The 23849-nt window shown below is 39.2% G+C and overlaps 1 pseudogene; it reads left to right on the plus strand.

Moving 5' to 3' along the window:
• LOC117882879 overlaps nucleotides 1-23849 on the plus strand; it is a 36664-nt pseudogene that overhangs the window by 11945 nt on the left and 870 nt on the right.

Consider the following 23849-nt stretch of genomic DNA (forward strand, 5'->3'; position numbering starts at 1 on the left):
TATAACAACTAGGACAACTTTTAAAACTATTGAACTATTTAACTATAAACACTAGGACTATAACTATAACTATAACTGCGAATAACTAACTAAGCTAGGGAGAGTGGAGAACAGCTAAGCAGCGCTCCACAGTTCCAACGACCGTCAGGGGCGGTAAGAAGGAACTGAGGGGGCGCCGGGTCGGCTGGGGTATATATTCAGCGCCATGAAGGGGGCTCCACAGCCGACCCGCCGGTGTTGCTAGGGTAGAAAATCTTCCGACGATCGTGCACGCGGCGCGCACACACCTAATGGAATGGATATGAGCAAGCACTCGAAGAAGAACCTTTATTTGACAATCTGTATGAATAGGTTGGTTTTTGTTTTTAATATTAGCTGCTGCTTTTAAATACAAAATATATGGTCAGTGAAGCTTTTATGCTATATATATATATATATACTGTTCATGAAATAATCTAATATTTTATATGTAACTAATTTGTTTAATGGAATTACATGGATTTTATACATATGAAATACAATGAAATCTATTTGACAGAAACAGGTGGGCTTGAGATCCTCTAGGAATCTCTGCCCTTTGGCAGAATAGCTTCACAGAGGTTTTACTATTTGTTTATTTTATGGTATTACGTTATATTGTAATTTCTTTTATATGTAGGAAAACAATAAAATTAAAACATCTGACAGAATGATTTAAACAAAACTTGGTATCTAAACATGTGCTACAGACTTCAGATGTGCACTATTATGACCATTACAGTGTATGTATTGAAGTCTCTCTAAAAAGAGTTGATAGCCATTAATGGCTATTAGCCAGGATGGGTAAGGAATGGTGTCCCTAGCCTCTGTTTGTCAGAGGGTGGAGATGGATGGCAGGAGAGAGATCACTTGATCATTACCTGTTAGGTTCACTCCCTCTAGGGCACCTGGCATTGGCCACTGTCGGCAGACAGGATACTGGGCTGGATGGACCTTTGGTCTGACCCAGTATGGCCATTCTTATGTGATTGTCAGTTTGAATTTTTCTCTATGTACAGTAGAATGAATTCCCCCCTAATTGTTCTCTTCTTGTCTGGCTTGGTGGCTATGATGATATTGAGAACTCTTTGTAAAGATATTGCAAGATACAACCAGATTGACTCTCCTGTGAGTAGAACTCTTATGGCTTTTAGATGAGCTTATTTTCTAGGAAGAATAATCTATTAACTACAGTTTTGAAGCCGTCTAGGGATCAGTATAAGTAATGAAGCAAAAGTCTGGAGTATGGAGACATATCTGCTCTTTGAGCGTAATAAGAGGCCTTACTAAAATTTTCAGTTTCTCCAAATAAGGGAGTACTTGGTATATATATGATTAAGAGGCTCAGTTTCTCACCTTGATTTGACAAACTTTTAATGTGGAAGGACAAACTTTAAGGGTAAGCAAAGGTGAGGTGTGGGTGCTATTCAGATATTTCAAAGAACTTAATGTTGAGTGCCTGTGCACATACTTGGATGCCTTGTGAGGGACACTAACAAGTAAATCTCTGATGCATTAAGTGATGGCTACAAAAGCAAGCTGAACATTTCTATACTGCAGTAGTTAGGTTTCTGTGAATCCACCGTAATGGCAAAAATCAAAATCATTATACTGCTCTTATTGGTTAGATTTACCAACTTGAAGTGAATTTGGTACAATTTTGTAGCTAGAAGACTTTTCTCCTGGAGGAGAATTTATTATGATACTTAGTTTGGCAGCATCTCGTCCACGTTACACCTTAATAATCATGTTCTCTGTTACCTAACTCCGGATCTATGGTTTCTGATTCCCTGCTGATATAACACTTGCTGTAAAATGGTCTTCTGTACACATTAAAAGAAAAATCCCACTTCTAGCATACCCCCAACTCTTGAGCGTAATTTATCAACAACAAGGCGGACACAAAGCTCCTCACACTAGGGAGATGATAAAATGTTCCAGAGGAAATGAAGAGATGTCATTGTCAGTCATGCAGTTCTGTTTCCTTTCCTTCCCACCTCTTTTCTGTGAATGTTTGATTTTGGTACCAAACACCCCAAGGAAATATTTACTGATTACAATTAGGCTGGAGGATGGGTAGGGAACCCAGCACTCTTTGACTGAATGGGGCACAGATATTTTAGCATGGGCCAAGTTTGTTGGAAACCACCAGTTTTTCAGAGTTGGCTGCTGCTTAGTTCCTCAAGACTGATATTCCCTAAAACTCAGAGACTACATTAGTTTATTTAGCAACATGATTGCAACATAGTGAAGAACACTATGGTCTCATCTCAGGAATTAACAGGCAAGATATTTGGAGCAGAGGGAGCCCAAATTTGCACTTATGAAGTAAAGCAAAATAAACCAGCCCATCATTCCTTACTGTTAGCGTTACTGAGATTGATATGCTTTGAGATAAATATTTAAACCAACGTGAACTGCTATATTCCAAGTGGAATTAAATGGAATGCTTTGTTTTGCTTTACATTTACATTTGTCTGATGAGGATCTTTGTTAATTACCGTGTTTGTTTCTCTGTCACTCTCAAAGGCAAGTATTTTCATGATAAATCTTGCCTTTTTCCCCCTAGTAAACCATGAGGGGATTGTAAAATCAATGAGTGATGAATCAATACAATTAGTCTGTCTTTGGAGACAAACTGAAATTTAATCAAACTTTGAAAGCACGTTTCACATCTCGCTTATATTAATTCACTGCTGAATTATGTATATTTAATAAAGATGTTGCTGTTATGCAGGAAGACGCCCAAAAGGAATTTAGTTGGAAGTTGGTTCATGCAGATGTATTTAGACCTCCAAGGAAGGGAATGCTGTTATCTGTCTTCTTGGGTCAAGGAATACAAATTTTCATTGATATTTATTACTCTATGTAAGTAGCATTAGGTTTATGAAAATTTCTTACTTCAGTAAAATAGCTCCTTCTAAAACTGTGAATCTCTTAAAATAGTACAAAGATATGATGTTTTGGGGGGTTTTTTGTTTTGTTTTTTATGTATTGTGTCCCATGGCTGAAGAGAGATTAGCTTGTAACAATAAGTTCGTCCTAAGATTAGCCCATGGTAGCCCTCCTACTGCGTTCACTCTGATATGGTTCGAGGTCTCTTGAACAGTGAGTTTTGCCAGCACTGAATGAATTTGGTAGAAGGAACATGTTCATTAGAAAAGAGCTATTTAAAAACATTAATAGACAATGAGCTGTGATGGGAAAGGAAGGGCTGGCAAAATACAGTACAGTCAAGAGTGTTTGCTAAAACACACCATGTAATGTTTTTTGTGATAGTGGCTCTTCATGTTCCCTCGGTTTGTTCATAGCCAATGAAAGATCTTCCAAATAAGTGGCCTTATTGCTAAAAGACCCCTAAAGATTAGAGACAATTATCTGTCACAAGGACCTTAAAATAATCACCACTATTTATGAATTAGTGGGGAAACAATATTGCATGAATAGAGAATGAAATAGACAAGTGAATATTCATAACCCTTTAGCTTTATGAACCACCTAAAAATATTTAATTCTCTTCTGATTTTACGCTGCTAGTGAGAAAATTCTGTGTTTTTTTTTCTTCAGAATTGTCTTTGTTGATTTCTTCATTATGAATCTTATTTTGTGGGTGAAGGGACCATCAGCTGCCATCCCCTTTGGTTTCTATCCTGGCAATGTGGTTTGGAATTTCTGTCCCATTAACCTTCATTGGTGCATATTTTGGATTCAAAGAAAAGGTAGTTTTTGAGTACATTGTTTAAGTGTGTCTTATCTGCCACTCAGCAGAATACTTTTCTGTTCTAACATCTAGTATTTATTCATGTGGAGTTAGTGTGTTAGCTGTCAACATCAAAACACCAACATTTGGCTAAGCTGCATATGGCTGTCCATTCTGAAATTAACTGTTTTCCAACTTCTGATCTTTTTGTATGGTAGACAAGAATACAAACTGATTTTCAAAATATTTTTCTGGCCATTTGGAGTCTCTCTTTTAAGAACACAAACTTATTGATGTTCCTCTTGTTTACGCAGTTTGTGAGCTACAGTCCTCTGAATTGTTAACACATCTAGAAAAAAATCAGTGATTCCATCAAAAACGAAATAAAGACCTTTCCATCCTACATGTTGAAATTTGCTAGGTCACCATTGAAATGGAGTGTCTAAAAATAACTGTTTGTTGGTTTGTGCATTAGTTTGTAATCTTTAGAGATGTGGTTTAGCTCAGTGGCTTGTGGCACAGTTTATGGATGAATATAATGAGAGAGTTGAACATGTCAAGTTCCTAGGATCTGATATTAAGAAAAAAATCATCTAAAGTGTCTTTGATTCCTTTAACACTTTCATATCTTAACTGTAAATAACATAGTAACAAGGTATTTGTCTTTTTTAAATTGTATTAATTTCTCTCAAAGCCTATTGAACACCCAGTTCATACAAACCAGATTCCTCATCAGATCCTAGAGCAGTCATTTTTCACAAAGCCGTTGCCGGGTATCATCATGGGTGGCATCTTGCCATTTGGTTGTATTTTTATTCAGCTTTTTTTCATTCTAAACAGTATTTGGTGAGTATTGTATGTTTACTTGATAGGCAGGCTGGGCTGTCAGCTCAAGCTTTGTATAACAAACCAAAAAATGTACATATACATGGAGAACCCCCAATTGTGGAGTCAGAAAAATCCACAGACTCCTAGGATTGATGGCTTTCCGAAGACTTTTCAGAATTCTCTAGAATCTAAGCATATAATATGTACAATTAAAAATAAAACTTCTTGCCTTTATTGAGAACTTTAAGACAATACATTTATTTTGCATTTTGCCTGGAACCAGGAAGATCAAAAGAGAAGCACTAATGTGAGAGCATTATCATAATTGGCCTTATACATTAGCTTGTCATGGTATAATGGGACTTAATGTGTTGCAGGACTCTATTAAAATTTGATAGACCTTTGACACAGTTAAAGCACTGTGGTGGTCTTGCATGGTCAGGAGGACAAAACTGTTTTCAAATGTGTTTCTGAACGAGGCCAAGACCTTGGATGTCACAGGGCTGCAACAAAATTCAGGAACATGGTTAAAATGAAGTTTGTTTTAGTTTTGCATATAAGTATTTGACCAGTGTAGCTATTCATAGTGCAGACATAACCCAAATGTTAAACTCAGCATTTGATTGTCATATGAAAAATATCTAATGTGCTAGATTATTGCGGTCCGATGTACACTCCATATCCTGATATTACATCCACTCAGAAGGATGTTCTACATCTACAGGAATAAGATTGCAAGGTTTAAATATATAGAAAGTAAAATATACTGTTGGGCATTTATTCACCTTTCACCAGGAGTCCTCAACCGAGTCTTGATTGTGGTAAGATGAGACACGTTTGAAAAATGTAGGCAGCTTTCAAACAGACACCTTTTATAGTGGCCTGTCTGGGTAGGGAGGGATAGCTCAGTGGTTTGAGCATTAGCCTGCTAAATTCAGGGTTATGAGCTCCATCCTTGAGGGGGCCACTTAGGGATCTGGAGTAAAATCCGTACTTGGTCTGGCTAGTAAAGGCAGGGGGCTGGACTCAATGACCTTTTAGGGTCCCTTCCAGTTCTATGAGATAGGTATATCTCCATATATTAGTTATATAGTTAAAAATACTAAACACCATTACAGGCAGAATGAGGGAAAATTCAGGAAGGAGACATTAGGAGTTTGCCAGTATTCCCTTTTTCTCAGATCTCTTAAATTGTATTAGTTGCATACTTCTAATTATTACATATGAGTTAATGCTTCCTCCCTCATCTTATAAACAAAATGATATTTATGCACTTGGTAGGAAAGGGTGCATTTTTGTATGGTCAAACATTTAGATGACCCTTGAACTGGAGTAAGATTGATTTGTCTAGGGATAGGAGTCTGGGAGTGGAGGAGCGACTGTTAGAAGGTGTAGCATGGTGAAATAAGACAGCTGGAGGACTAATTGCAGCAATGTGAAGGAGGCAGATGTTAAGCTGAAGAGCAGCACAAGAGAGCCAATGGGGAGCATTAGGGCTCAGAAGGCCCTGAGATTTGAAATCATGATAAGTACCTTTCTAGTGAAAACAGTCCTTGACAGAAAGGTGAGGGAAAGGAATGATTTCCCTGGCCTATGTAGTCAGGGTCTAATTGTTTTACAAACTATGCTATTGCTTTGAGGTGCCCTTTCCCTGACTTTAACAATGCAATTGTGTAAGCAGCGTATTTACTCATGAAGGTAGAGGGATAGCAGGTACAGACTAAAGATTTGTAGGAGTATGTCAACAAAGCAGACAAAGCCCGTTCTGTTTTCTGATTACTTATTTCTTAGGTATGTAACACAAAAAAAGTGAACACTAATTTGACACAGATTTCTTGTGTGTGTGTTTTAGGTCCCATCAAATGTACTACATGTTTGGTTTCCCGTTCTTAGTATTTATAATTCTTATGACATGTTCTGAGGCTACAGTCTTGCTGTGCTATTTCCATCTATGTGCAGAGGTAAATGAACATATTATTTTGATGCATATATCATGACAGCACAGTGCATAGCTAGCTGGGAGATGTCAGAGTGAAGTTTGCAAGGATGCCTATGCACGGCCACCTCTGCAAAGTGCTGGACACTGTGGACTATGTGGATGTATTGTCAGGATTCTGTATATTGATTGTATGTACCTTTGGCCTGGTTATGTTGTTGGCCTATGTTTTGTAATATATACAAGTAAAATTTTCAAAAAAGGCAATTTCTGCCTTGTCACTGCAACTGCAGCTAGCAGTGCAAGCTCTCGTTTTATGCCCTGGAATGGTCCTGTAATGGTAGAGGAGCCACAAAACAGGAAATGACACTCCAGCTGGTCTGGCAGAGGTATACTTTTGAATGTTATGAACAGCTTGACTGAAGGCAATTGTTGGGCATAACATGTCAGTGCTCAGCTTTGGAGGCTTTATAAAGGGAGAAAGATGTTTTCAAATTGACCGCGAATGAGATATTTTGTAGTGTTTGGTTTCAGTAATTTTGTCCCTACTGAAAAGGGCTGTTGTGGAGAGAAGTGGATTTGGAGCCTGGCTACTTACTAGTGTAACTTCAATGCTGTTGGAGAGAAGCAATTTTTGCTTGCTCAATTTGGATTTGCTGCCATCCTCGAATCTATGATTAAGACCTCAGTAAGGTAACTTTATTCTGAGGAAACCTGAAGAAAAGTGGTGAAAAGGCAAATGGTGATGAATGGAGAATGAGATGCCAGGTCGGAGTTGCCACCATTTTAACAAGATGAACATTCAGGGGGATAAAACTTCACACACCGTAGACTTCCAAACAGACAGCCATATTTTGAAATGTGGCCTCTGAAATTACTCATGCAAACTGGGCATCTACTATAGAATTACCCTAACATTCATAAGCAAGTGGCTCCAAGAGTAATTTTGGGGCCTGACCTGAAAATTTGGCCCAGAAAATTTCATACCGAAGAGGAAAAGAACTTTTTTTTAACCTGTTTTGTTTGCAGAAAATTGCATCTTGTTCATGCTCAGGATCACATCCTTTCTAATAATCTTTCATTATCTTGGTGCTGCAAGATGTAGAGTTCACACAGTCCAACCTTACATGTGCCATTTCACTTTGAATTGTCAAGCACGAGTGGTAGAATTATAGGGAAAATGCCTTGTGTATATAGAGGGTTATTTTAAACTGTGACTACTGATGTTAATTTGTAGTATCCTGTTATTGACGAGCTACAAAACACTGACAGATAACTCATTGCTACCTCTAAAAGACATCTCCCTGCTTATTGAAAACCACTGCAAATATTTATATTCACTTAACATAAATCTAGAATTATAGAAACATAGGAGTGGAAGGAAGCTTGATAGGCCATTTAGTCCAGTCTTTTGCACTGAGGCAGGACTAGGTATATATGGCCAAATTGCACACAACTGTCTCTAGGCAGTTTTTCTTCTGTGTTTTCCTGGGCACTGTAAAAGTTGGTGGGTTTTTTTCTTACTATTTAAGCCCTGCAGCTGAGAGGGGAAGAGAGCCTGATCTTTTTTATGTCTGAAACTGGTTGATTGACTAGATGAGGTAACAAAACAGCACCGTGCATGCATTTCTGAGCAAAGTGAGCCAACTACCCTGTGTAAGTTATGTTTAATGATGTTAGCTGCCATGTATTTGCTATGTTTTTTTCCTTCTCATTATTTACATCCTGATGAAGTCTGTCTCTTCTTCCCTTTTCACGGGGCGGGCGGGGGGAAAGGCTGTGGATTGTATCTGCAGTTTGGAGTCTCTTAAAATTGCAACTGAGAAGGATTTAATTCTTCCCATTTTAAATTATTAGAAAGCAAACATGGAATGTGGCATGTTGCCAGTTAAACCCCTGCTTAACTCTTGACAAAACAGAGAAGCTCCAGATGTCCTCTGTAATTTACAAAAAAAGAAATCTATAGTTAAAACTGTTTTAATTATTTTTAAACTAAAGCAATATGTTAATGTGTGTCTGGGTTAGCTGCTACTCTGCCAATTTCTATTTAGAAGACATAAATTGGTAGAATTAAAAATATTCTTTTCACCTATAAAATGATGATGTAAATTGCAGCTGCTGAAATGGTACTAAGAGCTTCAGATGTGTTGATCCTGGAGTCCGTGATGGGGAGACCTGAAAAAGTACAATAATGTGTAATTCTGTTGTTTTCACATGTTAACTTTTATAAACCACATTAATAGTAGCACTACTTTCTATAACCATTTCATGAAGAAATCACTGTGGAATCATATTATTTTAGGAAGTGACTGTTTTCTAAATTCTGTACATGGTAATTTCCCATTAATTAGCAATTCAGAGTTGAGTCGTTGATAACATTCAAAACAGAATGTTAGTTTATCCTTTCTAATTAGTTTAACAATCTGTTCTTTGGGTGGATAGTAAACTACTATACCAAGACAATCCAACCAAGGTTAGAGGAGTTTTGTTTGGTTTATCATTACTTTTCCTTAGTAGCAACCAATTTGTAAATTAAACTGTAATAAGGGCCCAATCCTGCCAACACTTCTGAATGTGAGTAAAGTTACTGACATGAGTTAATGAATTGCTCACGTGAGTACATCTACTCACATGCATAATTATTTGCAGGAGTGGGACCTTGACCTATTCCAGTTATGTTAGCAATAGGTATCCTGTTTTACTATATTTTAAAATTTTTTTACATCACAGTAGCTGAAATCCAATATAAAAGTCATCATTAACAGTTCATATAGGGCAACATTGTGTGATATCTTGGTCTCCACAAAAGAGATCACAGCGAATAGCCAAGTAGGAGCTGACTGCTGAGGATAAACAAATACTTGTGAATATTTAAAACAATGACTGTCACCAATATATAATCAATCTGGCCAAATCTAACAATTATTGTGTACATCAAAAGAGACACTATTTTAACTGGTGATAGTTATGATTACATGGATTTTATTCTTGGGGACAAAAAATGGTTGAGTTTAGTCAAAGCATGTTGCTTTATAGTGACCTCTATTTTTGAACATCACTTTCACTTGTGAGTTAATGCCATGTTCAAAATTGAGTTTTGATCTTCCGGGTAGATTGTGTTTAGAATCTGAGATTCTGAAGCACCCACCACTGTGCAGTGATTGAAACCAGTATGATACAAAGAGCTTTTAAGGTACATAAGAAGTATCAGCCAAGTGCAGAGTGCTCTTCTATTCGCTTTCTTACATTCTGTTCGTGCTCTGAATGTTTTTTCTTCATTAAACAATAAAGCTAGAAAAGCCGAGGTAGAATAGGACAGTCTGCTTTGAAGTGTTTTAGCATTATTTGGTGTAGTAATTCTGTTTTTAATATTGAAGTGAAATTAAAGAAATAGTTTACTAATAACTTGATTTTACCCAGTTTAATGTTAGCTCATGGTATTCTTTCCAAATACACCGAAAGAAAACTGTTGCTAAGTGCTATTATGTATTACTGCCTAAAGTATTCAGAAGCCGAGGACTTCAATCAAGAGAGCTGAATTGTCAGCTCTTTCTGCTATATTGGTCATATTTTGCCTCTTGGGGTAGGGATGTTACTTGAGACGATCAGTTTCATGAATTTTAAATAACTGTCATAAAAAACAAGCTTACATTTACACTTCTGGAGAATCAGAGAGAAGGTACATAATGGTTTGCAGTCAGCTGAGGCTTTCATTTCTATGGATGAGCTCTAAGGGCTTATCAGGAAAAGTTAGAAGCTTAAAGTAATTGTGAAGGACATCCCTTTGAAGATAGTTCTACCAAAAAAAGTAATTTCTTAAATGCGTGTCCACCTAAATCCATATTCATATCTTTGTAAGTTTGCAGGCAGCTTGGGATCACTTAAACTAAAATAAAAAATATAAAAAGCTGCAATGGTAATGCTTGATTCTAGAACAAATCAAGGCCTTACAGGGATGTCAGGGGAGTGTATGTTGGGATTTGGCTTTTTCACAATATTATGGGGCAAAGAAAGGTGTATATCAAAGCTGAATCCCTATCCCTATTGTGGAATAACAGTAGAGTGCTAACAGAAAATTTTTCAGAGAGTAAGTTATATTTCCTCTCTGAATCAGTGATGTTTACTGGAATAAACTGATTAACATCCACAGTGATTAGAATCCACAATGAGAAGAGTTTGTGGGTTTTCCTGTTCTGTGTTCCATCTGATATTTCACTTGAGATTGAAAGCCTTCTTGCACTCTGATAACTAAATAGCCAGTCATATGAATGTGTAACTTGAATCAGTAGAGTACAGATTCTTTCAGAAAATTCTGATTTGCTTTTGACCATGCTTTGTGAAAGAAACGGAAGTAGCTTTGAATGGTAACAAATTAGACCACTTATGAACAAATAACCTTTTTGTTTTTTGTTAAACATAGACGTGTTTTTGAATTTGGCATCCTGTTATAAGTATACATGCCTGGTATCAATTTTAGTAATAGTATCCCCTCTGCAGGAAAGGGTGTCCTGTTTAACAAGCTGGTTCAGATATTTACTGGAATGATATTTTAAATAAAGCAACAAAGGATGGCAATCTAGGCAATATTTCAGTTGAGAGAAACTGCTATCAGCTGTGTGCTTGTATTTCAAGACTGTTCTAGCATCGCAGACCGTGCTGCGCCCTGGAAACGGCCAGCAGCAGGTCTGGCTCCTAGGTGGAAGTGCGCAAGGAGCGCCGCGCAGCTCTCGTCTGCTCCCCCCGGTTCCCGGCCAATGGGAGTGCGGAGCTGCTGCTCGGGGCAGGGCAGCGCATGGAGTCCAATGGCCCCCTCACCAACGAGCCATACCTGCTGCTGGCCACTTCCAGGGCATAGCGCGGTGTCGGAACAGGTAGGGACTAGTCTGCCTTAGCCAGGCAGCACCGCCAACAGGACTTTTAATGGCCCGGTTGGTGGTGCTGACCAGAGTGGCCATGACCCAGTCCCTTCCATTTCGCGCCCCAGTTCTGGATTGCGTACCACGGTTTGAAAACCCCACTGCACTAGACCACATGGCCTTGCAGTAGTGTATGACCTAAAGACAATGTATAATTTTAGCTGGACATGGTCTTTGCATATGTATACATTGTAAGTGTAGTATACAGTTGAGGAAATTAACTACTAGTTGATTTAGAGTATCCATGTGGTTGCTAATGACAGATTTATGTAATTTTATAACTGTGCTCAGTTTTTTAGGGGCACATCATGCAAGCAAGTCCTAAAAAATCTTTTAGCTCTGAAATTGATAATTAGCCCAGGGTAAATGTGCATTGTTAAAAGTTAAAAAGTGCACTTTTATTTCTGGATAGGTAACTGGAGGATAATGGGATATTTTGCCCCACTCGGATTTGCCTGCTACTAGACTTGCTCCAAGAGCATGTATGGAAAATAAACTAACTATTTTAACATTATTCTTGTTTTAGGGACGATTGGATTTTTTGCCTGCTTCTGGTTTGTTCGTAAGATTTACAGTGTTGTGAAAGTGGACTGAAAAATTTCAAAGTGTCTTTGGATCTTATCTCCCTTGCTGTGATATATTTTTACCATGTATTGAGAAACCTACTGCACAGTTACTTTAAAAGGTAAAAGCTGAACCGCAACCTGTATGACACAAAATACAGGCTATATGGATGGAAATAGCAGAATGGGAAAATGTTTACACCAGTCATACTGTTCCTGAAAATGTTCATCCATTCTAATCACTTTTTAAAAATACTGTATCCAGAGAAACTAATGAATGATGCAATGAAACCATTTTTAAAAATAGTGCATTATATAATTTCCAGATGAGATTTCTTGTGATTTTTGTTACTTTTCTTTTGACTCTTACCAATTGTACCATCAAAGCATAGGACCGTCCAGTAAATACTATGTAAAAATGTGAAACTTTTTTTTAACTTAAAACTGATTATACATAGTATTGTGCACCTTCTCTACAGCTTGTTTATCATCGTACAAAGGAACATGCATTTAGGGTAATGTAGAATTTTGTTAAGGATATCAGCACTGTTTTTCTTAAAAAAATAAATTAAAAAAAGGCAAAACTCTGGCTGACTTGTCCAGTTTCCTGTCAAGTATGTTTTAAGCATAAGTTTAATGTATTTACTTTGTCAAATGGACTGACAAAGGAATGATTCCCTTAGTTCTGGGCTGTACTGCTCGTTATGGAGTGTTCGAATGAAGGGGAAAATAGCAAGTGGAGCCTAACTGCTGCTTTGGATTATAGGATGAGAGGCATTCTCTCTTCTAACCAGATCCACTCCAGGGCTTTAAAGGGGATTACCAACACCTCCGATTGTATCTGGAAGTGAACAGGAAATCATTGCAGAGACAGGCTCGGTTGTTCTGTTCATGCTGGTCACACTAGAAGAACAAGGGGATGTTGAGTGAAATTAAAGGAAATCTTTTTTTCAGTATGATCAAACTGGAACTCGTTGCCAAAGGAAACTGTTGAAGCCAAGAATTTAACAAGACTCAAAATGTCATAATCAGATTTTAAGGCCAGAAGGGATCACCAGATCATCCAGTGTGACCTCCCCTATAATGTGATTGGATTTTTACATGGTTCTGCATGTGAACGCTACACAGAGGGAGCGGTTTAAAACATTGTCAGTGCTGCTGTGTGTGAAAGAACAGATGATGTTGTTAATACAAATCTTTTTAAAGCTGGGATTTGCAGCATTGTCATCTGAGCCCTTTTTCTCTAGAAATTTAACTCCACTTACTATGCTTTTTTCTTTTGTTTTTCTTTGCTCATATGGCACCAGTGTCTCTGTGATCAGAGATATCCTGCCCCTGTACTAACAGGGGGCCCAATCCTGTAGTTATATAGGTCAAAAGCCTAATGGGGAGAAATTGTCTCGAGTAAATTGTACTCCATTTTGCTTATTTTGTTAGCCTTGAATTAGTAAGAAGAAATTGTTTTGGTTTTATTCTTTGCTTCACATGTTATTGATTGTTTTTAGAAGGATAGAAGTGTTATGGCTGCAATTCTTGTTTTTGAAATTATTTACTGTTTTGTGTGTGAGTGAAGAATGTATGGCATGCTAACAGAGACCAGTACTGATGGGCCAGATGGTTGGGAGGGGAGTGGAGAAATCGAGAGGAATCACTCAGATGGCAGATTGACGACCCTAAAGCAAAGGCATACGCCCCAAGGACAAGATAAAGAGTGGAGCCAAAGGAACAAGATAAGAAACAGCTGCAGATACTCCCAGTAACAACCTGATTGGGAGCAACCTTGACTAACAGCTCTGGCAAGCCATAGACTTGTATGGGAACTTATTACTATAAAAGAAGGGTATATTGACATAGGACTTTGGGTTTGTTCTGCATCAACATCGGAGCATTCGACAGAGGCCTAGCTCCCTTCCCTCGTTTGCAGTTTCAGCTGGCCACTGGAACTGACCGAGCAACACTAAGGACCGGTAACTATAAAATCCAGCTGAAGAACCTTTCGGGATGTGTGTGTGTGTGTGTGAATGGAAGCATATGCTGATTTTAATGCTTAAATTGTACTCTTAATAAACGCGGCATATTGCCTTATCCTCTTTAAAAAGATTCTGTGTGCTTCTTATAAGTATAACAGTTATTACATAGGCAAAATACCTTCTGAAGCTGACAGGTGTTTGATATGAGAAAGGACTGACTTCGGTATTAAGCCGAGGGATGGAAAGGAAGAAGCCAGGGGATGCTGCACTGTGCTGAAGCTCTGGAGACAGAGATGGGAGGTCTCATAGCTTCCAAATCTTCACTTCAAAGGCCGGCTGTTAACTCCTGGGAATGTTGTTGCGCACACTGTGCTCTCCTGAGGGGCTGATGAAGCCACTCTTCTGCGTTCTGCAGCCAGCCTAAGCTCCTTTGACAATCAGGCCAAATCTGCCTTTCCCCACTTCGTCAGGCAGTTGTGGCAACTTTTGCTGTGTGCCAGGAAGCAAGTGAGAAGAGCAGAGCCTTGTTTATCCAAACCCCTCTTATGTGAACCTCCTGTTTGAAACTGGGTTACGATGCCTGACATATATTGTCCGTCCCCCATTTATCTGGATAAATTCCATGACCCCTGTTCTGCTCAGGCAAATGGGGTCTTCCGTACACCAGAAACAGGCAAGGGAGGGTCAGACGTACTCGGCAATGGGGTTGAAACAGGCAAGGGAGGGTCAGATGTATTCGGCAATGGGGTTGAAACAGGCAAGGGAGGGTCAGATGTACTCAGCAATGGGGTTGAAACAGGCAAGGGAGGGTCAGATGTACTCGGCAATGGGGTCGAAGGGGTTCGATGTCGGTTCAGCCTCCTCTTACAGAGAGGACTAGTGCAGAGACACATCTCCGATTCCATGGAATATTTTGGAGTTGCCTCAGCTCCTGTGTCTTTGATCCCTGGGGAGTCATTCCTTTAACCCATCCTACTAGGGCCTGATCCTAAACCCACTGCAATGAAGAGAGAGACTCCCATTGGCTTTGATTCTGATCCTTACTGTGTTTTTATCCCAAATAAGAAAATTTCTTCTCGCTAACAACAATATTGTTTCCGTTAACTTGACCTGATCCCTATTGAGACCCAGCTCAAAATGTAACAACCAACTGCACCATAAGCACCAAGGCTAGAGCCCAACTGCACTAAATATCACTTACAAGATGGTGGGGGGGACTGTATCCTGGATTACAGTGACACTGACCAAGACTTAGGTGGGTCAGTTGAATATAAGCTCCCAGTGCAATGATGCACGAGGAGGTGAATATCCAGTAGGCACAGAGAGGTGGCATTCTGTATATGACATCTGTGAGACCATTACTGGATACTGTCCAGTTCTGTTGTCCACGTTTGAAAAAGGATGTTGAAAAATTGGAAGGGGTACAGAAGAGGACTACAAGAATGATTCAAGGTCTGAAAAACCTGCTTTACAGTAAGAGACTTCAGAAGCTCAATGTCTTTAGTTTATCCAAGAGAAGGCAGACAAAGTATTCTGTGTATCCTGTGCCCAACCTGCTCATAGGGGTGCACTCCACATGAACCAGGAAGCAGTCTGAGTCAGTCACCAAGGGTTTCTTTGAGGTTTAGAGGAAACTGGGTTCAAATTCCTGCTCTGCCACAGGCTTCCTCTGTGTCCTTGGGCAAGTCTGGGCCTCGGTTTCCCATCTATAAAATGGGACTAATAAGACTTCCCTTCCCCCTAGGGGTGTATGAGGATAAATACATTGATGACTGGGAGGTGCTCAGATCATACAGTCCTGGGGCCTATATAAGTACCTAGGCTAGATGGATGGACATCATACGTAATATCAATCTTCAACAAAACTGGTGGCCAGCAGCAGGAGGCTCATTACTTTTAACTCTCTTCCTGTCCTGCAATTATTAACCGTGTATATAGTGCAAGAGAAATGACTTGCCGTGTGCTTTTCCAAGCATCTTCGTTCGCTAAAACGGGTGCAACCTTCTTGAACATGGAAATGCTTTGTGCAGTTTCTCTCTCTCTCTCTCTCTCTCTCTCTCTCTCTTTTTTTTTTTTTAAGAGGTCTTAGCAGGGGAGGGGAGAAAAAGGTCTTCAACATCCCTGGATTTCAAATCAAATCAAAACTCATGACTTCCAAAAACAGCAGTCAAACTGTCAGCTGTCCTTAGGTGGGGGCGTGGAGGTTTCCTAGGATTGCACACTATAGTGCAAGTGAATCTGACATCATGTAATCCCTGTACACCACTGATCAGAGCCAAAGGACACTGCTGAGGTATTTTTTATACATTTCAGATCTTTGTAGAATCTCTTAGAAACCTGAAATTGAAATCATTAAAAGTTGGCACTAAGAGTCCATTTACATCACAGACACAGTAGCCATTCTCATAGAGTCTACTGCCATCTGCTGGATTCCCTTGGTCTGCCTCTCGTCTAACAAACACTGTGGTTTGTCTTCTATAAGAACATTGAATCTCTTCATTAGTAACTCATACTATAGTCTGCACTGTCACTGTATTGTGACATATATGGGCACTGCAGATCTTTAGCAACAGGAAGATGGCGGTGTATAGCAGTGATGCCACGATGTTAGTAACCTGGTTTGGGGAGTACGATCAGATTACTGGTAGATTCTCTGTAATTTGAAGACTTTAAATCATAATTTGAGGACTTCAGGAACTTAGCCAGAGGGTATGGGTCTATTTCAGGAGTCGGTGGGTGAGGTTCTGTGGCCTGCAATGTGCAGGAGGTCAGAGTAGATGATCATGATAGTTTCATCTGGCCTTAAAGTATATAAAATTAGTTTATATCTGATCACCTGAATTTAAGAAGGTAGGAACCTTAATGTCAGTACATGGTTTGATTCCAGGTCCTACAATGAAGTGGATTTTTACAAAGGGAGAGAGAATAGAATAGTTCTACATAGTGTTGCACAACCTGCAGTGCAAATGAGACAACTGCTCTCTATAGCACAGCATATGTATTAACATATTAGCAGGCAAGATAACTTCCAGCACTCCACATCATTAAGAACTTTAAATGATCATTTCTGAATATTGTATATAATTCTCTTACTCGCTGATTAGAAATGTCCAGGTTAGAAAATCGCAAGCTGGTAGTTATCTAATTAGAACCTACTTCAGAATCTTGCCATGGGGCTTGTAGAGCTGGCCTTTTAATTTTCCTCTACTTTGTGCTCTGAATGACTCTGAAGTTCCCTCTGCTCTTTCCCTTAATGAGTTGTGCTGTGGTGGGCTAAATGAGAAACTGCTAGCATAGACTTCTTATCTGAAAGCGTCTAATTATTAAAGTAAGAATAGAAAATCTTTTACAATGTTTTCTAATTATTTAATTATTGTTTATTACTTGTGTCCTCCCACTTCATACAGCTGTAACATATCAGACCTACAAGTAGTAAATAACTACAGCTACTGGGACCTAATTGCTATCAAATCTTTCCTGTTTGCCAGACTGCTCTCTTAGAAATATGAAACCAAATGTCTCCCTTTCATGGATTTCCATTTGGCAAAGCCTTAGTGTTTGTTAACAGAGCACAAGTGTACATAGTCAGCAGAAGAATGAGAGAACAAAATGAGGCTTTATAGATGTCCTATGAAATGAGCTGTTTTTACAACAATGTTTTTTATGGGTTGCAGACTGATTTGCAGTCCTCACTCAGGACCAACTCCCAAAATTTAGTGGGGCATCTTTTGTGTTGGCTTCAGACCCATGGATTTTTGTTTTTAAATGGGTATTAGATATGCTAAAATAGATATTCAGAATTCAAGTCACTATGAATGAGAGCAGATGCGTGTAACCATGTCATGATATGTTAAATTTGGACCCTACATTACATGGCCATTTAATACATTTATCAGAATTTTCTTAAAATGCCTATAAACTTTGTCCATTTAAACACGTATAATATATCAGTACTGCTAATATCAAGCAAACAATGTATATTATGAAATATCAAAGAATCAATTATGCTACCAGACTGTTTTAGACCTTAAACTCCGATTGTGAAAGTTTCTGTTACTGCTTATATGATCTCTAGGAAACAAAATACAGCTGACCAGTACTGACTGTGCTGCAGCCTATTTTCTTTCTTAATTACAAAAGAAAAAAAAGGCAGGCTAGAAAACCTGCGGGAGCAGGGGGAGAAATTGCATGTCCAGCTTGAGAGCTAGAACTAAGAGCTGGGCTCTGCCCATGGCTCCACAGGTGCAGGGAGAGGGAAATGAGGATACAGAATACAAACAGTGGGGCCTGATTCACCATTGCCCTGTACCTTGTGCAGCTGCATTCACCAGTGTAACGTGGCTGTAAAATGCCACCACTTCAGAATGGCAGTGTTTCAGGCTCACTTTGCCCTGGTGCAAAAGACTATGCAAGGTGCAGGGCAGTGGTGAATTGAGCCTGTGGATTGTGAGCCCCAGTAAGTGCAATGCAGGGTAAAGATGGTTTCCTAGCATAGCACAGTAAGAGATGCAGGCATTATGCTGTGGGTGATGCAAATCCATTAGAAAGGGAATAGTTGAAAGGAAAAGAGGGCCTTGCTTCCCAGTGCAGCAACCTGCATGGAATTTGGAGGGAGGTGCACAGATTGCAGGAGGAAAAACGTTTGGGGGAGGCACTCTAGAAAGCCAGTTTGTAGGCACATGATTTGAATGCTAGCCTAGCTTCAGTTGGAGCACTTCAGTAAATAGTTCTTTTTATAAAGAGCCAGGTTAGGTTTACGAGCACACAGTTCTCTTATGTTATCACCCAGCATGCGGTACCTGAGACACCCAGGGCCCCACTAGGGGCATATGAAGCCATGCCTAACCATCTAAGATGCCAGCAAAACAGCAGACAAGTTGCTCCTGAGACAAACTAAAGTAACAATTGTCCAGCTCATATCTGGCTGGCTTCATGTGTCAGCCTGCTCTGAGCTGGGAGGATTTGTGTTGCAATGACCCCGTAGCTAGGTATGTGCTGGTTGCACAGACACTTGGGTGTGTTGCCAAGATGTGGCCCTGTGTGTGTGATGTGTGCATTCCTTCTACCTTATCAGTAAATGTAGAAACAGTAGCAGGTTTTAATCAACTAAGATCTCATTAATTAATGAAAGACATTCTCCCTTATATCTGATCTGTAGATCTTGCAGCTAATGGTTGGGGAATGAGGGGGGAGGGTAAAGAATAAACACATTTAATAATCAGCAAAAACACATGTGAATACTGTGCAACACGTAAAGGGGGGAGGTGGTAAATAGCCAAACCATGTTTCTGGCCATTAATTATAATTCACTAGTCTAAATACCATGTCCAAGGAAAGACAGGTGATAGGCAAAGAGCTATATATCTTGAACCTCTTGTGTAATGATAGTTGTTCTTGTGTCTTGCAGATCTGTGAAACTGTAGTGATCTTGTTTTGTGTACTGTACCTTTAAATTTCTAAAGAACTCTTGCCTGTGAGCAGAGATGGCTGCCATTTTGTTCTTGATATTGCTGCAGTGTGTACAGAAGATAACATCACACTGTGCTTTCTCTTGTTCCTCCCCCGTTGCTTCAATCTACAGTTGATTTAAACCACAAAAAGTTCTTAAGAGCCTATAGTATCCTTCATGCCTTGCTAGAACTTAATTACAAATTAAACTTGCCATCCCATGTATTTCTGTAAAGAAATGACAGTTTATTAGAGGCTGATGATGAAAACAACATTTGAAATCTGACAAAAACTTTCCTTGAAGTGGAATGTCATGGCCACTCTTGCATCATTAGTCCTTTACAGAGGTATCTGCAGGAAGGCCTTGTTAATACTGTGCTATCCAAATGCTATGTTGGAAAATTACCAGTAGCAGCATTTAAAAAGAACAGGCAACTCCCTTACTCAGCTCTCTGGAGGAGTAGCGCTGAGCTGTAAGTCACCACCTTTATCCCCCTCCTTCAGAAGAGGCTGACACTAGGTCTGGAGGCCTCTCCCAAATCCTGAAAGGGTATTTGAGAGGTAGGGGAAACATGTTAATACTACAGCGATGGGGGCAGAAGCACATGTTGTATCTCCTATAGAAGATACCCTGAAGGAGGCAGCATCTTTTGCCAGGTAGCCCATCACTCTGTAAGTGTGGGCCAAAACCCCCCCTCCTTCCACTGAGCCAGGTGGAAGGTACAGGTGGCTGGAGTCCTCTAAAGCAGGGGATCTCAAACAGGGGGTTGTGAGGGTGGGGTTGTGAGCTGTCAGCCTCCATCTCAAACCCTGCATTGCCTCCAGCATTTATAATTGTGTTACATATATTTTAAAGTGTTTTTAAGTTATAAGGGGGGGTCGCACTCAGAGGCTTGGTATGTGAAAGAGGTCACCAGTACAAAAGTTTGAGAACCATTGCTCTAAAGGCACCAAAGGTAACAGGATTGGTGTGACAGTGGAGCTTATTCTGGAGGAATGGGGAGAAGTCCCTTTAGGAGATCTGTTTTATGGGGTTTGGACCACTCTACTGATGACCTGGGTTTTAGAGGACATTCTAAAGGATATAATCTCCTCTGTAGTTTCCAAAGGGTTCAGAATTCTAAATCTTCATTGTACTCAGCTCTCACTAGAAAAAGGGGGCCATGTTGTCAGAACTAAGAGGAACAAAAACATATTTGATTTGAAACTATTTTATCAGAGCGAGAATATAGGACAGTTTTGTAAAACATTGGCACTTGTTAAGGAGATGAAATGCTGAGCGTTAAGTCAGAGGTTTAAATACTCTAGTCAGAATCTTCCACTATGCACAGAGGTATACACTGTGTGAAGCTAAGAAAGCTTTAAAAAAATTGTTGGAGGGTTTCTATTATACCACTAAGCCTAGCTGACTTGGTATTGGAAAAATAGAGGCTTGTACCTATAGGAGACTCTTCAACAAAGCTCTCCCTACCTTCAATGCCATAGCGCACGGGTATTCTAGAAATGTGCAGAGGGGGTTGCAGGAGAACAGCAGTATGATGAGGTGAGCAGTGAAGGGGAATGGGGCTGGAGTGTGTTGGAGGGAGAGCATAGCTACATGTAGCACCTCCTATCCACCCGGTGTCCTCCTTTAGGGCCCTATGAAATCCGTTTTATTATTGTGGATTTTCAGATTTATTATTTTCTGATTTGTTTCCATTTTTAAAAATAATAATTTCATCTTTGTTTTTTTAAATCAAAATTGTTTGATACACTGACAACAATTAAGTAGCCTTACTATAAATGCATAAAAATGTACAGAATTGGATTTCAATGGGAAAAACTGATTTTACAAAAAAAAAAAAAATCCTCCAATTTAAATAAAACATTCTGCAGATATACTGTATATGGTAAAAGTAGCACATCTTAAATCACCTTTTAAAGTAGCACTCGGTAATATGACCAAACTGACATTGCTGAACAGTAACACAAGAAATCCACAGAAGTAAGAGCCTCTTACAGTGTCCCTTTAACTGAATTAATATTTGAATAATTAAAACATAAAAAAATTTACTAAACATAAAATAATTCATCCTTCCAGCAGTCATTGCTGCCATTTTAAATTAAACTCGGTACTTTCAAGCTTCCTATATTCTGAACGAATGCTTAAATTAATTTCAAATTTGATTAAATACATTTCAAACTATCAGATCAAGAGTTTATTTCTGAGCAGCATTATACACTGACAAACTTAAATGCCATTTTTGCCATCTCTGGCAGACATCTCCATTGTGATACATTATGTTAGATTTTTAGTGTTTTCCTCAGAAAGTGATTCCATCGTGTCTGTAAGTAGATTTTAATATTTACTAAAGCTTCTCTCAGTGTCTACAAGAGAGGACAAGGAAGAAGATGTAAGGTAGGGCAACCTCTATTACTTTAGGTACTCATCCCTTCATAACTTTCCAGGAAGTGGAAAGATCCAGTAGATCTGGGATGGGCTCATTCTGAGTGCTGTGCAGAAACACCAGCCGTTGTTCACACAGTTCTAGTGAGGGGTGAGCAGTTCTGATCAGATTGTTGTTGCATAACTGGAGTCTGCCTGGGATGAAACAAATGGATCAGTCGATACATGTCTTTTGCTGAATGGACATCCCAATGTTTGGATAATTTGATAAAAGTAAGTTGATATTCTTCATGCAGATTGTCCAGGGTATTTCTCTTCTCTCTTAGAGAAAAGTCATCCAAAAGTCTGTCCAAGAGTTTCTTCACCAAACCCACAGGTTTTGGCTGTTCCAGAAATCAAGTAAGACCCCAGGTCTTCCATAATATTGAAATCTGAGACGGCTGTAGGGTGGTGGGTACCCTCAAAGATGGTCAGAGCTGTTATCAGTTTGGGGCAAGCTTCAGATATGAAAGTTGTATTAAGTTTCAGTAAGTCTGATTTTTCCTGATTGCTAAGTAACGTCAAAGGGTTTGTCACAGCCTGTGGTGAATACTTCTCTTTTTCAGAAAAGTCCTGGTAGAGATCAGTGTGCTCTGCATGATATTTTACTGCCTGAAACCAGCTATTCCATCTTGTATGTACTGCTTCAAGGGGGACCTTTGTGGTGTGCACATCTTCTAAGAAAAGCAACCCATCTTCGCTTTCTGGCTGGCTTTTTGAACAAGGCAGGTTTCATCCAAGTAACAAAAGATGCCACATCGCTAAAGAAGTGAAAATGCTGCCATGTTTCACCTATCAGATTGATTATGTGACATAGACATGTCACGTGCACGGCTGGGTATGACACATTTCAGTGCTTCTCTGTATGCTTTGCTGCAGTATGCTGCATTGTCAGTTCCGACTGCCCAAACATCATTGAGGCTGAACTAGTTCCTATCATTGACTCCAGAACAGTCTGTAAGAATGTGGAACGGTTGCCGTTCTTCATGAATATGACATCAGTCAAATAGCACTGATCTTCAACTCCTGACTATAATATATAGTCTATTGCCATCATTTTTCTACTTGTTTGTTACTGGAGGATTTCATTAAACAAACTTAAAATTCAGTAATGGAAGAAAAATCCAGCTTCAAAATCACTATAGTATCATTTCATGTTAAAAGGGTTTTTTTTATATTGTACAGGCATAATATTACCGGTGCATTGCAATACACAATGAAATGTCCTAATGCATATGAAATATGAAATGTTTGATAAAATTATTAACAAGCATTTTATAGAATAGCTCTAAAATCCCAATGTGGTGCTTTTTGTGTGTGTTAAGGCTATTTTAAGGGGTTACAGCATCTTAAATGTTTTTCTTAAAGTATCTGTACTTTAAGTAGTATAAATGGTTATTCTTTTCTAAGTACAACAAATGTTTTTCTAAAGGCCAATGCACACGTTATAAAAAAGCATCTATTTATGGATCTCATTATAGTAAAAGAAAAAACAATTACCTTTAACAATAGCACAGTGTAGTCTTGGATATCTGTTGTCTTGTCGATCACCATTGAAATCTTTCTCCCATGGATTTTGCCAGCACTGCCACCATGTGCTCCTGATAAACATGCAGCAGGTGAATCTGCTATAGAGTTGCTTCATTTTCAGGCAATGCTCCCCCCTCCCCTCCACCTGCAGTGTTTTAAGAGGAAAGGTCAAAGCTTCTTCATTTTTTCCAATGGGATATCAGCCTCAGCACAGACCACAACAAAATCTTCTACAAACTCACATCTGGCATCTGCAGATTTCATACTGTCTGCAATTGTTCTCTGTAGAGAGTGAGAACCTCGATGATTCTTGTCATATGTGGCATGATTCTTCAGATGGGTTTTTGACATTAGATGATGGTTGCAGGTATCTTTTCGGATCCAGTCTATTTTTATGATGACAGCACTTGCAGAACGTCATACCGCCTGATTCATAGAAGTCATTAGGGAACTGACTAGCTCTTAACTTTGGTGTCAGCATGTTGTTTCTTAGTTTTTTGGATGAGCATTTTCCA

Source organism: Trachemys scripta, chromosome 9 (genome assembly GCF_013100865.1).
Source record: "Trachemys scripta elegans isolate TJP31775 chromosome 9, CAS_Tse_1.0, whole genome shotgun sequence".
Taxonomy (NCBI): domain Eukaryota; kingdom Metazoa; phylum Chordata; order Testudines; family Emydidae; genus Trachemys; species Trachemys scripta.